Source organism: Eulemur rufifrons, chromosome 30 (genome assembly GCF_041146395.1).
Source record: "Eulemur rufifrons isolate Redbay chromosome 30, OSU_ERuf_1, whole genome shotgun sequence".
NCBI lineage: Eukaryota > Metazoa > Chordata > Mammalia > Primates > Lemuridae > Eulemur > Eulemur rufifrons.
Window position 1 is genome coordinate 97,341,017 of NC_091012.1, and position 16,941 is coordinate 97,357,957.

At 37.7% G+C, this 16,941-nt stretch overlaps 1 non-coding gene across 1 annotated transcript; it reads left to right on the plus strand.

The window, feature by feature from the left end:
* Positions 1 to 665: 665 nt before the first annotated feature.
* LOC138379236 (U6 spliceosomal RNA) lies at positions 666 to 772 on the plus strand. Its single transcript, XR_011232019.1, has one exon. It is a non-coding gene; the product is annotated as a U6 spliceosomal RNA (small nuclear RNA).
* The last annotated feature ends 16,169 nt before the right edge of the window (positions 773 to 16,941 follow it).

The window sequence follows — 16,941 nt, forward strand, 5'->3', positions numbered from 1 at the left end:
AGTTCGAGACCAGCCTGAGAAAGAGCGAGACCCCACCTCTACTAAAAATAGAAAGAAATTATATGGACAGCTAAAAATATATATAGAAAAAATTAGCCGGGCATGGTGGTGCATGCCTGTAGTCCCAGCTACTCGGGAGGCTGAGACAGGAGGATCGCTTGAGCTCAGGAGCTTGAGGTTGCTGTGAGCTAGGCTGACGCCACGGCACTCACTCTAGCCTGGGCAACAGAGTGAGACTCTGTCTCAAAAAAAAAAAAAGGAAATGCAAATCAAAACCACAGTGAGATATCATTTATCTCCAGTGAGAATTGCCTTTATCAAAAAGTCCCAAAGCAACAAATGTTGGCATGCATGCAGAGAGAAACACTCATACACTGCTGGTGAAACTGCAAACTAGTACAATCTCTGTGGAAAGCAATATGGAGATACCTCAAATAGATACAAGTAGATCTACCATTTGATCCAGCAGTCCCATTACTGGGTGTGTACCCAAAAGAACAAAGGCATTCTATAAAAAAGACATCTGCACTCGAATGTTTATAGCAGCATAATTCACAATTGCAAAGATGTGGAAACAACCCATGTGCCCATCAATACATGAGAGGATTAATAAAATGTGATATATGTATAACATGGAGTACTATTCAGCTACAAGAAACAATGGTGTGCCCACTTCGGCAGCACATATACTAAAATTGGAATGATACAGAGAAGATTAGCATGGCCCCTGCACAAGGGTGACATGCAAATTTGTGAATCATTCCCTATTTTTACTCAGACAGGCATTACACATGGAACAGCGCAGTAGACATTCCCCAAACTAAAATCACTCAAGAGTTAAAGTCTAGAACCTGTTCTCCAAGATGGTTCAAGGAGTAAAACAAAACAATAGGAATTTACCTAATATATGAATGGAAATCTACCTCAAATTTCAATCCTCTCAATAAATGTGTATGGCTTGAATTGTCCTCTGAAGAGACACAGGCAGAGTGGATAAAGATCCACAAGTCTAGTTTCTGCTGTCTTCAAAAAACACATCTAACCCACAAAGATTATTTCAGGCTCAAGGTCAAGTGATGGAAAACAGTCCTCTAGGCAAATGGAAATCAAAAGAAAGCAGGGGTAGCTATACTTATTTCAGATAACATAAGCTTTAAAATACCAAAAGTAAGAATACACCAAGACGGCCTCTATATAATGGTGAAAGGGAAGATCCAACAAGAAGACTTAACAATTCTTAATATTTATGCACCCAACTCAGGAGCACCTAGATACATAAAGCAAATCCTGTCTGATCTAAATAGCATGATAAACAATAACGTCATAATAGCCAGGGACTTCAACACCCCACTGAATGAACTGGACAGATCTTCTAAACAAAAAATATGGCCTTAAACAGAGCTCTAGAACAAAAGAGTTAGACAGACCTCTACAGAGCATTCCACCAAAATAAAGCCGAATATACCTTCTTCTCATCAGCTCATGGAACTTTTTCCAAAATTGATCAAATACTAGGCCACAAATCAGACCTAAAAAATTTCAAAAAAAAAATTAAATAATACTGTGTATCTTCTCAGATCATAGTGGTATAAAATTAGAGCTCAATTACAACAGAAATACTCACCACCTCACAAAGTCATGGAAATTAAACAATCTATTATTAAATAACTATCAGGTCAAGGAGAAAATACAGCAGGAAATCCAGAGTTTCTTCAAACTAAATGATAATGGGGACAAAAGTTATCAAAATCTGTGGGACTCAGCAAAAGCATTCTTGAGAGGAAAACTAATAGCATTAAATGCTCACATCCAAAAAGCGGAAAGTTCAAATATCAACAATCTAACAAGCAGTCCCAAGGAATAGGAAAAGGAAGAGAAAATCAACTCCAAACCTAGCAGAACAAAAGAAATAACTAAGATCAAAGCAGAACTAAATGAAATTGAGAATAAAAGAACTATACAGAAGATCAACAAAACCAAAAGCTGATTTTTTGAAAATATAAACAAAACTGACAGGTCTCTTGCCAGATTGACAACAGCTTGAAGGGAAAGGACTCTAGTAAACTCAATTAGAAATGAAAAAGGAGATATCACAAAAGACACCATAGAAATACAAAATATTATCTTTGAATACTATAAAAACCTATACGCCAAAAAACTAAATAATGTGGAGGAAATGGACAAATTCCTGGAAACCTACAACATCCCTAAGTTCACCCACAAGGAAGTAGAATTCCTGAACAGACCAATATCAAGCACAGAAATTGGAGCAGTAATTAAAAACCTTCCAAAAAGGAAAAGTCCCAGACCAGATGGCTACACTTCTGAGTTCTACCAAACGTTCAAAGAACTCATACCTATACTGCAGAAATTATTCCACAACACTGAGGAAGATGGTATCCTCCCTAACTCATTCTACAAAGCCAACATCTCACTGATACCAAAACCAGGAAAGGACACACACAAAAAAAGAAAACTGCAGACCAATATCCCTCATGAATATAGATGCAAAAATCCTCAATAAAATCTTAGCAAATCGAATCCAACATCATATTAAAGAAATAATTCATCATGACCAGGTGGGCTTTATGCCAGAGATGCAATGCTGGTTCAACATATGGAAATCTGTAAACGCAATTCACCTCATAAATAAAAGCAAGAACAACGACCATATGATTCTCTCAATAGATGCAGAAAAAGCATTTGAGAAAGTCCAGCACACCTTTATGATAAAAAACTCTTAGCAAAATAGGGATGGATGGGGCATGCCTCAAAATTATCAAAGCCATATATGATAGAACCACAGCCAATATCATTCAGAATGGGGAAAAATTGAAACCATTCTCACTTACATCGGGAACCAGCCAAGGATGCCCACTATCCCCACTTCTATTCAACATAGTGCTGTAAGTCATTGCTAGAACAATTAGACAGGAGAGGGGAATTAAGGGCATCCAAATGGAGGCAGAAGAGATCAAACTCTCACTCTTTGCTGATAATATGATATTATATCTATAAAACCTCAATGATTCAACCAAGAGACTCCTAGAATTTATAAATGAATTCAGTAAAGTCTCAGGATACAAAATTGATACACACAAATCAGAGGCATTCTTATACACCAATAGCAATCAAGCCAAAACTCAAATAAAAAATGAAGTACCTTTTACAATAGCCTAAAAGAAAATCAAATATTTAGGTATATATTTAACAAAAGAGGTAAGAGACATATACAGGGAGAACTACGAAACACTAAGAAAAGATATTGTAGAAGAGGTAAACAAATGGAAAAATCTACCTTGCTCATAAATTGCTACAATCAACATTGTTAAAATGTCCATACTACCTAAAGTGATCTACATAATTTATGCAATCCCCATCAAAGTACCGGCATCATACTTTACAGATTTAGAAAACATAATTCCACACTTTGTATGGAACCAGAGAACACATCACATAGCCAAAACAATCTTAAGCAAAAAGAACAGACTGGGAGGTATCAGTCTACCAGACTTCAAACTTTACTGCAAGGCTATAGTAACTAAAACAGCATGGTATTGACACAAGAATAGAAACATAGACCTTTGGAACAGGACGGAGAATCCAGAGGTGAAACCATCCATATATTGTCATCTAACCTTTGACAAAACAAACAAAAGTATACATGTGGGAAAGAACCCCTTATCAATAAATGATGCTGGGAAAACTGGATAACTACAAGCAGAAGATCGAAACTGGATCTCCACCTCTCACCTCTAGATGGATAACAGACTTAAACCTAAGTCATGAAACCTTAAGAATCCTAGGAGAATATATAGGGAAGACTCTTTCAGACATTGGCCTAGGCAAAGAATTTATGAAGAACAGCCCCAAAACAATCACAGCAGCTACAAAAATAAACAAATGGGACCTCATCAAATTAAAAAGCTTTTGCACAGCCAAAAAAACTATCATTAGAGCAAATATACAACCTACAGAATGGGAGAAAATATTTGCTCTCTACGCATCCAATAAAGGGCTGATAACAAGAATCTATCTAGAACTCAAAAAAATCAACAAGAAAAAAATCAAACAACCCCATCAATAAATGGACAAAGGACATGAACAGAAACGTTTCAAAATAAGACAGAATAATGGCCAGCAAACATATAAAAAAAATGCTTAACAACCCTAATCATTAGGGAAATGCAAATCAAAAACACAATGAGATACCACCTTACTCCAGTGAGATGTTCCTTTATCAAAAAATCCCAAAGCAACAAATGCTGGTGAGGATGTGGAGAGATAGGAACACTCTTACACTGCTGGTGGGACTGCAAATTAGTGCAACCTCTGTGGAAAAGAATTTGGAGATACCTCAAAGACCTACAAGTAGAACTACCATTCAATCTAGCAATAGCACTATTAGGCATCTACCCAAAGGAACAAATGCCATTCTATAATAAAGATATCTGCACTCGAATGTTTATGGAAGCACAATTCACAATTGCAAGGATGTGGAAACAATCCAAGTGCCTTTCAATCCATGAGTGAATTAATAAAATATGGTATATGTATACAATGGAATACTACTCAATTATAAAAAATGGTGGTGACCTAGCACCTCTTATATTTTCCTGGATACAGCTTGAGCTCATCTTCCAAAGTGAGGTATAACAAGAATGGAAGAATAAGCACCACATACCCTCGCCATCAAACTGGCACTGACTGATCAACACTAAGGTGCTCACACAGTAGTAATATTCTTTGGGGGTAGAGGTGTTAGGGGTGGGTAAACTCACAACTAATGGATGCAGTGAACATTGTAGGGGGGAAGGGTATGTCTCAAATCATGGTTGAAATGTGGAAAAGTCATAACATGTAACCAAAATGTTTGTACCCCCATAATTTCCTGAAATAAAAAAAATTTTAAAAATTAAAATAAAGAACAGTGATATAGCACCTCTTGTATTATCCTGGATAGAGCTGGAACACATTCTACTAAGTGAAGTATCCCAAGAATGGAAAAATAAGCACCACATGTACTCACCATCAAATTGGTTTTAAATGATCAATACCTAAGTGAACATATAGGAATAACATTCACTGGGCATTGGGCACATGGGAGGAGGAGGAGGGAATGAGTATATACAAACAGAATGAGTGCGATGTGCACCATGTGGGGGATGGACACACTTCAAGCTCTGACTTTGGGTGGGGGCGAGGGCAATATACATAATTTAAACATTTGTACCCCCATAATATGTTGAAATAAAACAAAAATAAAAATAAAAGTAAAATGCCCATAGTGCCCAAAGATATCTATAGATTAAATGCAATTCCTTCAAATTTTCAATATTTTTTCACAGAGGTATAAAAATATCCCAGAATTTGTATGGAACCAGAGGACTCTGAATAGACAAAGCAATTTTGAGGGGAAAAAAAATGTGAGGACATCACACTCACTGATTTCAAGATGTATAATAAAGCTATCATAATCGAAACAGCATGGCATTCACATAATTAGATATATCAATCAATGAAATAAGAGGCCGGGCGCGGTGGCTCACGCCTGTAATCCTAGCACTCTGGGAGGCCGAGGCGGGTGGATCGCTCAAGGTCAGGAGTTCGAGACCAGCCTGAGCAAGAGTGAGACCCCGTCTCTACTAAAAAAAATAGAAAAAAATTATATGGACAACTAAAAATATACATATAGAAAAATTAGCCGGGCATAGTGGCACATGCCTGTAGTCCCAGCTACTTGGGAGGCTGAGGCAGTAGGATCGCTTGAGCCCAGGAGTTTGAGGTTGCTGTGAGCTAGGCTGACGCCACGGCACTCACTCTAGCCTGGGCAACAAAGTGAGACTCTGTCTCAAAAAAAAAAAAAAATGAAATAAGAGAGACTGTCAGGAAATAAATATGTACAATCAATTAAGTTTCAACAAAGATGCCAAGAACCCATTGATCAAAAGGCAGCCTTTTTAATAAAAGACGGAAGAATGAAATTGGACCCTTATTTCAGACCGCATTCAAAAATCAACTGAAAATTGATAAATGACTTAAAATGGTAAAGCTTCTCAGAGAACACATAAAAGCAAAGCTCCATATCATTGTTCTAGGCAATGATTTTTTTAAATAGAATTCTAAACAGACTGGCAACAAAAATAAAAATAGACATATGAGATTACATTAAACTCAAAAGCTTCTGCACAGCAAAGAAAACAATTAACAGAGTGAAGAGACAACCCACGGATTGGAAGACTACATTTCCAATCCATATATCTGAAAAGGGACTAATATTCCAAATATATAAGAAATTCAAACAACTCAATAGAAAAAAATAAAAACAATCCAATTAAAAATGGACAAAGAATCTCAACAGACATTTCTCAAATAAGAGATATGAATATCTGACAGATTTAAAAAATACTCAACATTTCTAATCATCAGAAAAATGCCAATTAAAATCACACTAAGATATCATCTCACATCTGATAGAATAGCTATTATCAAGAAGACTAATGATAAATTTTGGTGAGAATGTGGAAAAAGGGAAACTCTTGTACACTGTCAGTGGAAATGTATATTAGTATACCCATTTTGGAAAATGGTATGGATGTTTCTGAAAAAAATTAAAAATAAAATTATCATATTCACCAATCTCACTTCTAAGTACAAAGACAAAGGAATTGAAATCACTATGTTGAAGAGATATGGGAACTCACATGTCATTTTAGCATTATACAAAATAACCAAGATATGGAAGTAGCCTAAGTGTCCATCAACAGGTCAATGGATAAAAAAAATGTGATACAGACAGACAGACACACACACACACACACACACACACACACACTGGAATATTATACGTCTTTCTAAAAGAAAGAAATTCTGTCAATTGCAACAATATTGATGAAACTGAAAGACATTATCCTAAGTAAAATATGCCAGGCATATAAAGACAAATATTGTATGATCTTATGTGTGAAGTTTAAAAGATTTAATCTCATAGAAAAGAGATAGAAAAGGTGATTACCAGAGGGTAGGTGGGGATGTGGAGGGGTACAGAAAGGGAAGATGATCAAAAAGGACAAAGTTTCAAGCTGGGTGTGGTTGCTCATGTCTGTAATCCTAGCACTTCGGGAGGCCAAGGCAGGAGGATTGCTTGAGGACAGGAGTTTGAGACCAGCCTGGGCAACATAGGGAGACCCCATATCTAAAAAAAAATAAAAAATAAAAAATAATAATTAGCTGGGCATGGTGGTGTGCACCTGGGAGGCTGATTTGGGAGGATGGCTTGAGCCCAGGTTTAAGGTTGCAGTGAGCTATGATCATGTGCCACTACACTCCAGCCTGGGTAGCAAAAACAAATGTACAAAGTTTCAGCTATACTGGAAAAATAAGTTTTAGTGATTCCTTGTATGCATGGTGACCACAATCAATAATAATGTATATTTCACAATTGCTAAAAGAATAGACTTTTAATGTTCTCACCACAAAAAAGTTGATAAGGTGATGCATATGTTAATTAGCTTGATTAAATTTGTATTAGCTTGATCAATGTATACACAGATCAAAACATCACATTGTACCCCATAAATATACACAATATCATCTGTTGCTTAAAAATTAATTAATTTTACAAAGCAGTATAATCAAACATGATATATGTATGCCATGAAATGCAACTCAACCACAAAAAACAATGGTGAACCAGCACCTCTTATATTATCTTATATAGAGGTAGAGCCCATCCTTCAAAGTGAAGGATACTTCAAAGTGAAGTATCACAAGAATGGAAAAACAAGCACCACATCTACTCACCATCAAATTGGTACTAACTGATCAACACCAAGGTGCTCATGTGGAAGTAATATTCACTGAGTGCCGGTAAGGTGGGAGGGGGTACTGGGGGGTGGGTAAACTCACAACTAATGGGTGCGGAGCACACTGTATGGGGGAAGGGCATGCTTGTTGTTCTGGCTTGGGCCAGGCAAAGCCATTATATGTAACAAAAATGTTTGTACCTCCATATTATTCTGAAATTTAAAAAGACAAAATAAAATAAACAATAATAAAAATGGCTAACAAACATATGAAAAAGTGTTCAACATCTCTAATCATCAGGGAAATGCAAATCAAAACCACAATGAAATGTACCAATGTTAATCTCATATTTGACAAATGTACCAAAGTTATGTAAGATGTTAGGTGAAAATAAGTGAAGGGGATATGGGAACTTGCTGTAGTATCTTTGCAACTTTTCTGTAAATCTAAAATTATTCAAAAATAAAAGGTTTTATTTAAAAAAAAAAGAAAAAAAAACCACAATGAGATATCACTTAACTCCAGTGAGAACGGCCTTTATCAAAAAGTCCCAAAACTATACATGTTGGAGTGGGTGTGGAGAGATAGGTACACTCATACACTGCTGGTGGGACTGTAAACTAGTGCAGCCCCTGTGGAAAGCAATGTGGAGATACCTTAAACAGATTCAAGTAGACCTACCATTCGATCCAGCAATCCCATTACTGGGCATCTAACCAGAAGAACAAAAGTCATTCTATAAAAAAGACACCTGCACCCGAATGTTTATAGCAGCACAATTCACAATTGCAAAGATGTGGAAACAACCCAAATGCCCATCGATTCATGAATGGATTAGCAAAATGTGGTATATGTATACCATGGAATATTACTCAGCTATTCGAAATAATGGCGATATGGCATCTCTTTTGTTCTCCTGGAGAGAGCTGGAACCCATTCTATTAAGTGAAGTATCCCAAGAATGGAAAAATAAGCACCACATGTACTCACCAGCAAACTGGTTTCCCTGAGTGCACATTTGGGATTAACACCAATTGGGTATCGGACAGAGGTCGGGGCTGGGTGGAAGGGATGGGTGTATACCTACTTGATGAGTGCGATGCACACTGCCTGGGGAATGGACACGATTGAAGTTCTGACTGGGGGAGATGGGGTGGGGGGAGGGGAGGAGTGCACACCTCCATGATGAGTGTGATGTGCACTGTCTAGGGAATGGAAACAATTGAAGCTCAGACTCGGGGGGGATGGGGAGGCATGGGCAATGTATATAGCCTGATCTTTTGTACCCCCTTAATGAGCTGAAAAACAAACAAAAAATAAATAAATAAATAAAAACAATAAAAATTTAAAAAGCAATGTTTTGCATTGATAACTGAAGAATCCAGAGTTAAGCCTCAGACAAATCTTTATTCAGGCCTTGAACAAAGTAATCTGGGTCCCAGTCTCTTTTTCTCTATTTTCATGATTGCTTTATTGTAGTTGGCCTCATTCTCAGGCAATTCACTCTTTATGATCATATGATAGTTATGAGGACAACTCATGTTAACAACCGTTTATCTACATCCAGAGGGAAAGAAAAAGTCTACTTTATTGTTGACTCAAACTAAAGTCCCACAATTGATTTTCATTAACTCTGAATTGATCATCAGATTAACATGGGATTTATTGTAATATTAGCTGCAGTTATAAGCAAGCAAATAAATGTAAATGCAACCCTGGAAGCAAAGGGTTAAATACAAAATTAGCAACATATATGGACTTTAAAACCACAATGTTTAATAAAAATAGTACAAGCACAAAGAGATATGTAGCACTGCTATAATTATGTTACTGAAAATACATGCACACAAACCACAATGTGTATTTTGCAAGAACACTGGAAAACACAAAAGAGAACATAGAACATATTTCCTCCATTGTGTCAGGGAAGAAAATGAGCAAATAATGGAGATAAAATGGAACAAATAAATGAATAAATAAAAGACATGAACCTTACACAGACTCATGATAAGATAACATGAAATCAATTCTTTGTATCAGAAGTCCAAGCTGAAAAAAAGGAAAAATACTCTCTGAAAAATGTCTCCCTTTCTGTGTTTTGTAAAAGTCTATGCCCATTGAAAGGAGTGTGGTAGGTTTTCTAGAGAAGAGAGAGAAACATCAGAGAGGCATTAAATTAGAGAGAATATAGTCATCCATATTTTAGGTCAGTTATAAAATACAAGTCAGTAGTTTCTGAAACTATGTAGATCTTCACCTTAAACCATGGCAATCCCTCACTGAGGTACAAAATGTCAGAGGCAAATAAGCACAGTGACACCAAGTCTCAACAGTAACTCAGTTTCAATTGTGGCATGGAAGCACACAGAGGCAGATCTGAAGGGACAATGCTATACACCTAATCAGTAGCAAATGAGAACATATAAGATATGACAGACTTTCCCACTGGCTTGACACTGCCCAATATTATGATGTGAATTAGGAAAGTTCTAGTAAGTGTTGGCCTTAAATTTCTTCACAATAGAGTAGGATAATAGTTTGTATTCAGATTTAATTTGATTTCAAGAATATACATTGATATTTCTTGCACATAAAATAATAAATTAAGACTCATATCCTCTGTCCCATATCCTTTTTACTCTATGACTAGCATCATGCTATGTATTTTGCATGATGTTAGTCATAATACCTAACTGTAATATCTGTTACAAAATAGGTTTTGAAATCTGGCAAAACTGAGTTTGAGTCTCTGCTATGTGACATTGAGTAAGTTATTTAACATTTTCAAGGCTTAGGTTCTTCACCTGTAAATGGGTTTAATAATTATATCACGTGAAGTAAGACATGTACATCTCTTGGCACGATGTTTGGCAATAAATGCTCAATTCATGTTAACTTTTGTTATGTGACTGTAAAAATTTGATCCCACTGATCATAAAGTCTCCAGGCCTTCAACAGTTCCAAATAGAGCAACATAGGACTGATCATAAATCTTGGTGTTGGAATTCTCAAGAGTGCTTACTTATACTCACATGGCATCTAGAATAAATATAATTAATAGGTATTGCCTTAGTCCATTTTGTGTTGCTATAAAGTGATACTTGAAGCTGGGTAATTTATAAATCAAAAAGACATCTTTGACTCACAATTCTGATGGCTAGAAAGGTCAAGACTGGACATCTATCTGCACCTGCATCTGGTCATGCATCATATTGGACATGTCCCAACCTCAGGCTGCCTCCACTCATGGAAGAGTGTGAAGGGAAGCCAGTGAGTACACAGATTGCCTGGAAAGAGAGGAAGCAAGAGGGGGTTTCCAGGCTCTTTTAAATAATCAGCACTTGCAGGAACTAATAGAGTGAGCACTTGCCTGAATGATGGCATTAATTTATTCATAAGGGATCTGCCCCATAACACAAGCTCCTCTCATTAGGCCCCACCTCCAACATTAGAAACCAAACTTCAATGTGAGGTTTGGAAAGAAAAAACAGCCAAAACATACCAGGTATTAGATTTAAAGTATGTTCCCCAAATATGTATATCTGAAAAGTGAGAGTGTGCATGTTAAAAAATATTACATCCATTCTGTTGCACTTGATCAAACTTAATGAACCTAGAGCATAAACAAACTTCAAAAGTAGTCTATATGACATTAAGAACTGTGGTCAATAGCATTGTTACCTCTCATGATCAAACAGTGAGACCATTATATAAATATTACTTGTACACTATCCTGTGACACAGAAAACCCCTTAGGATATCCTATGGTCCTTCCTTGGAGGGTCCCAATTGAATATCTTTTAACAGAGAAATTATTCTCCTTAAAGGACATATGTTATGTTGCTGACTGCATCAAATAAACTAAAATCACTGGCCTTTATAAATAAAAAAAATGAAATATACTGCAAGTATAAAATTTCCACTAGATTTTCAAGACTAAGTAGAAATAAAATATATTATTAATAATATTTTATTGATTACATATTGAAAGGATAACATTCCAAATATACTGAGCTAAATAAAATATAAACTTAAAATTCATTTTACCTATTTATTCACCCTTATTTTAATATGGCTAGTAGTTAATAATTTAACTGTGTAATTCATATTTTTGTATCACATTATATTAATATTCTATTGGACAATGCTAAAATAGAAAGAGCCAGAGTTCTTGATGACATTTTAAAATTTTATTTTTAATTGACACATAATATGTGTGTATATTTATGGGATGAAATGTGATGTTTTGATACATGTATACATTCTGTGATGGTCACATCAAGGTATGTAGCATATCCATCACATCATACATTTATTATTTCTTTAAAGTGAGAAATATTCACCTACAAAACATTAAAAATCCTCTCTTCAAGCTATTTTGAAACACACGATACAATGATAGTAACCATAGTCAACCTACTGTGCAATAAAAGACCAGAACTTATTCTTTACAACTATAACTTTTTATGTATTGACCAATCTCTCCCAATCTTCCACTCCCTCCTATACTCCATAGCCTCTGGAAACCACTATTTTATGCTCTATTTCTATGAGATCAAATTCTTTTTGTTTTATTTCAATACAATTCTGGGTACAAGTGTTTTTTGTTACATGGATGAGTTTTGTAATGTGGAAGTCAAGCCTCTTAGTGAACCTATCACCAGAATAGTATATATTGTACCTAATAAGTAGAATTTATTCTGCACCCCCTGGCTGCCTTTCCCTTTCTTACTTTTCAATGCTATTACACCACTTTATGAATGTATATGCCCCTCATATACTCCCACTTATAAGTGAGAACATAGGGCATTTGTTTTTCCATTCCTGAGTTACTTCACATAGGATAGTGGTCTTCAGTTCCATCCAAGTTGCTGTGGAAGACATCATTTAATTCCTTTTATGGCTGAGTAGTACTCCATGGTGTGTGTATGTGTGTGTGTGTGTCTGTGCACGCGCATATGTATATATTACATTTCCTTTATCCACTCATCAGTTGATAGACATTTAGGTTAATTCCATATCTTTGGAATTGTGAATTGGCTTGTGATAAAAAATTGGGAGATGTATTTTTGATATAAAGTCTTCTTTTCCTTTTGGTAGATACCCAGTAGTAAGATTGCAGGATCAAATGGTAGATTCCTTTTTAGTTTTTTTTTTTTTTTTTTTTTTTTTTTTTTTGAGGAATCTCCCTATCATTTTCCACAGAGATTATACTAATTTCCATTCCCACCAACAACATATAAGCATACCCTTCTTAATGAATCAGTAACAACATCTATTGTTTTTTGACTTATTAATAAAAGTCATTCTGACAGGGGCAAGGTGGTATCTCACTGTGATTTTAATTTGCATTTTGTGGATAATTTGTGAGGTTGAAAATTTTTTCATATGTTTATTGGTTTTTTGTCTATCATCTTTCAAAAAAAATCTGTTCATATATTTTGCCCACTTTTTGGTGTGGTTATTTGTGGTCTTTTCTTGCTGATTTGATGGAGTTTGTTGTAGAATATGAATATTAATCCTATTCTGGGTGTATAGGTTGTGAATATTTTCTCCCATTCTGTAGGCTATCTATGTACTCTGTTGATTATTTCCTTTGATATGCAGACATTTTTTAGTTTAATTAAGTCCCATATATTTATTTCTGTTGTTGGTATATTTGCTTGTGAGGTCTTAGTCATAAATTTTTTGCCTATGCCAATGTCCAAAAGAATTTTTCCCTCTCTCTTTTGTGAGTTATAGCAACCATTGCCTTGTGAATCAAGTGCCACAGTCACTGTAGTCCTGGCAACTGTTACCCATCAACAAGAATTACTCCTCTCCTCCTCCTTCTCCTCCTCCTCCTCCTCCTCCTCCCCTTTCTCCTCCTCCTTCCCACCACCATCTTCATCACCCACCAACAACACCACAATAATCCACAGCCAAGGCAAGTATTCTCTTTAGTGTCTATCATTTCAATAAGCAAGTTGAATTTTTATAGCTTATTAGGCAACCAGGTCAGTAGAATCACAGGAGCTTATAAGTGAATGTATAAAATATAAAAAACAAATGACTTAACAGTATTTGTGAGGGAAAAAATGGCGGATTAGTGGCCTCCTGGCTCACTGCTCCCAGAGAAGGAGGTGAAGAACTCGGACAGCTACACACGAGTGGATCACTCCCCACTGAGAACAGCATTGTGAATCTGCAGAGAAACAGTGTGGGACATGCAGCACAGAAAAAAGAAGGTGAAAGGGAGATACCTTCACAAAGACTGGGGAGAGCAAGAAATACAATAAGGAATAGAGAGCAGCATTGGAGGGCCACACTCAACGAGCCAGCCAGTGTAGAGTGATCTGACCCACAGGAGGACACCTGGTTCCCCCAGAGACCTCCACACCCACTCAGACAGGGACACACCTGAAGTCAATGCACAGTCATGGCACAGGACAGCAGGCTCTGTGGAGAGCAGACAATAGCAGGAAAAATTTTTAACTTCCTGGTGCTGTGTGCTGGGACTGCACTTGATCAGGTGGGACTGGTATGAGTGGTTACTTCCTGCAACTGTGTAAGGGTGTTTGGAGACAGGCACCTCGCCTCTGGTGGTCAGCAGGACCAGAGCACAGAAGATGAATGCCAAAAAGGGGGCTCTGCCTCTGGAAACCACTGGTGATTTGGCCAGATCAGGACAGGACAAAAATAGCCAGGCCCTCTGCTAGGCAGATGTGAGTCTGCGGGACTTTGATGCCCAAGTAACACCTGGTGGACTATTGACTCAGCCCATCCAACCAGCTTCTGCTGACTCTTAAGTGGTCACCCCCAACTCCAGCTCTCCAGGGTGGGTGGCCAACATCTTTGGGGTCTCCAGTCTGAAGATGCTGCAGCAGTGGCAGTTTGGGGCACCACGCCACCCCCAGCCCAGGGACTTTTTTGCTGGGCACAGTGGACTCTGCCCTTGGAGGTGGGGATAAGCAACAAATGCCACTTTCTCTGTGCAACTAGTGTGAATCTATGGGACTTTGGTCCTGAAAAATAGTTGGTGGCATGTTGATTCGGCTCACCGGACTGGCTTTGGCCAACTCTTGAGTGCTTGCCCGCAACACTAGATCTCCAGTGGAGGGTGGCTCCATCTTTGGGGTCCCCAGCCTGGAGACACTTCTGCAGTGGTGGCTTTGGGCATAACCTGATCCCTGGCCCAGGGACTTTTGGGCTGACTGTGGCAGACCGTACCCTTGGAAGTGGCACAGAGCAAGCAAAGCCACATTCTCTGCATGGCAGCCATGAATCGGTGGGACTTTGGAGCCAAAGAAATAGCAGCCTGTTGATTTGGCCTGCCTAACTGGCTTAGGACACTACTAAGAACATAACTTCAGGTGTTCTCTTCCAGTCTAGGTGGCCCTCAGCATGGGGTTTGTGAAAAGGGAAGAAAAAACATGGCCAGAGACCTCAGAAATTGCACCAAATGAGCTCTATCATCAGTACCAGACCTCCAAGTGTGGTGAAAGAGGCCTGAATAACATATTAGTGGCTCCTGTTACTGGTAGGTCAAGAAACCACAGAAGCACACACACCCAGGCTTACATGCACCAGCGGTCATCTATCTTGCTTGTACCCCCACCTTAAGGGGGAACAGGGTCCAAGCAACCCTCTGAAGTGGCAAAGCACTTTCCAAAGCTGGGGGCATTCATATACTACATCCAGGGTACCAGAGCCTACCTCAGAGAAATCAGATTACTTCTATAAATGTCTCTTCCAGGCAAACTACAATCAAGCAAAGAGAGGGTAACCCCACAGCTTAATACAGGGCCTTCCATCTCAAGCTACTAGAAAGCAGTGGAGTCATACCCAAAAGTGCAATCCACCAGCTTGGAGCTTAAGCTGAGGGACAAAACTCACTAATCTCCATGGGCAAGAGGTGAAGATAATAGGTTAGAATTACCACAAATTCCTAAAGTACCCATAAAGCAATACAGTAGCAGTGCGCCTCTCCCCAGCACTGCCAAGGAACAACCCTTGGGGACTTGGAGATAGGGTCATAAACCAGTCCTAAAAAACCCCATTCTTGACCTAAAAGCCTAAGGAGAAATATTCAGTGAAAGAACACAGGAAAAATGATAGATCAGAGTGAAAATTTATCTCCAAAAGAAACCTTTAGACCCTCAACAACAGATACAAAATTAAACAAAATGATTAAAATGACAGAGGAAGAATTCTGAATATGGATAGTAACAAAACTCAACAGAATTAAAGAGAAAATAGAAACCCAACACAAAGAAGCCACAAGGACAATACAGGAAATTGATGAAAAATTCCCTAAAGAAATTGAAGTATTACGAAAGGAAAAAAAAAAAAACAGGAAAACTAGAAAAGAAACAGGCATTCAAGGAACTACAAAACAAAGTTGAAAGCCTTAAGAGTAGCTTGGATAATGCAGAGGAAAGAATCTCAGGGCTTAACGATGACACCTATGTGCTAAACAAATCAGGTGAATAAAAAGAACACAGAAGCAAGAGACAAGAACAAAACATACAAGAAATGTGAAATTACATAAAGAAACCAAATATAAGAATTATAGACATCCTGGAGAGAGAAGAAGAAAGTACACAAGGGCTGGAAAATCTATTTCTTGAAATGCTGGAAGAAAACATGCCTTGCCTGGCCAGAAATCCAGATATTCAGGTACAAGAAGCACACAGAACACCTGGGAGATTCAGTGTGAAAATGCAATGTCACATAATTATTAGGCTGGCCAAAGTAAACCTGAAAGAGGCAATCCTTCGAACACTAAGATGAAAACAACAGATAACTTACAAAGGAAAACCTATCAGAGTAACTGCAGACTTCTCAATGGAAACCCGACAAGCCAGAAGGAAGTGGGGACCCATCCTCTATCTTCTAAAACAGAATAATGGCCAACCTAGAATTCATTACCTGGCTAAACTAAGCTTCATCTATGAGGGAGAAATAAAGACTTTCCAGACAAACAATCACTGATGAAATTTGCAAAGACCAGAACTGCCATGCAGGAAGTACTCAGACCTGCATTATATACTGAACAGTGCAATAGACGCCCACCAATGTAAAATCACTCAACAGTTAAAGTTCAGAACCCTGATTCCACAATGGCTCAAGAGGTAAAAACAGGCCGGGCGCGGT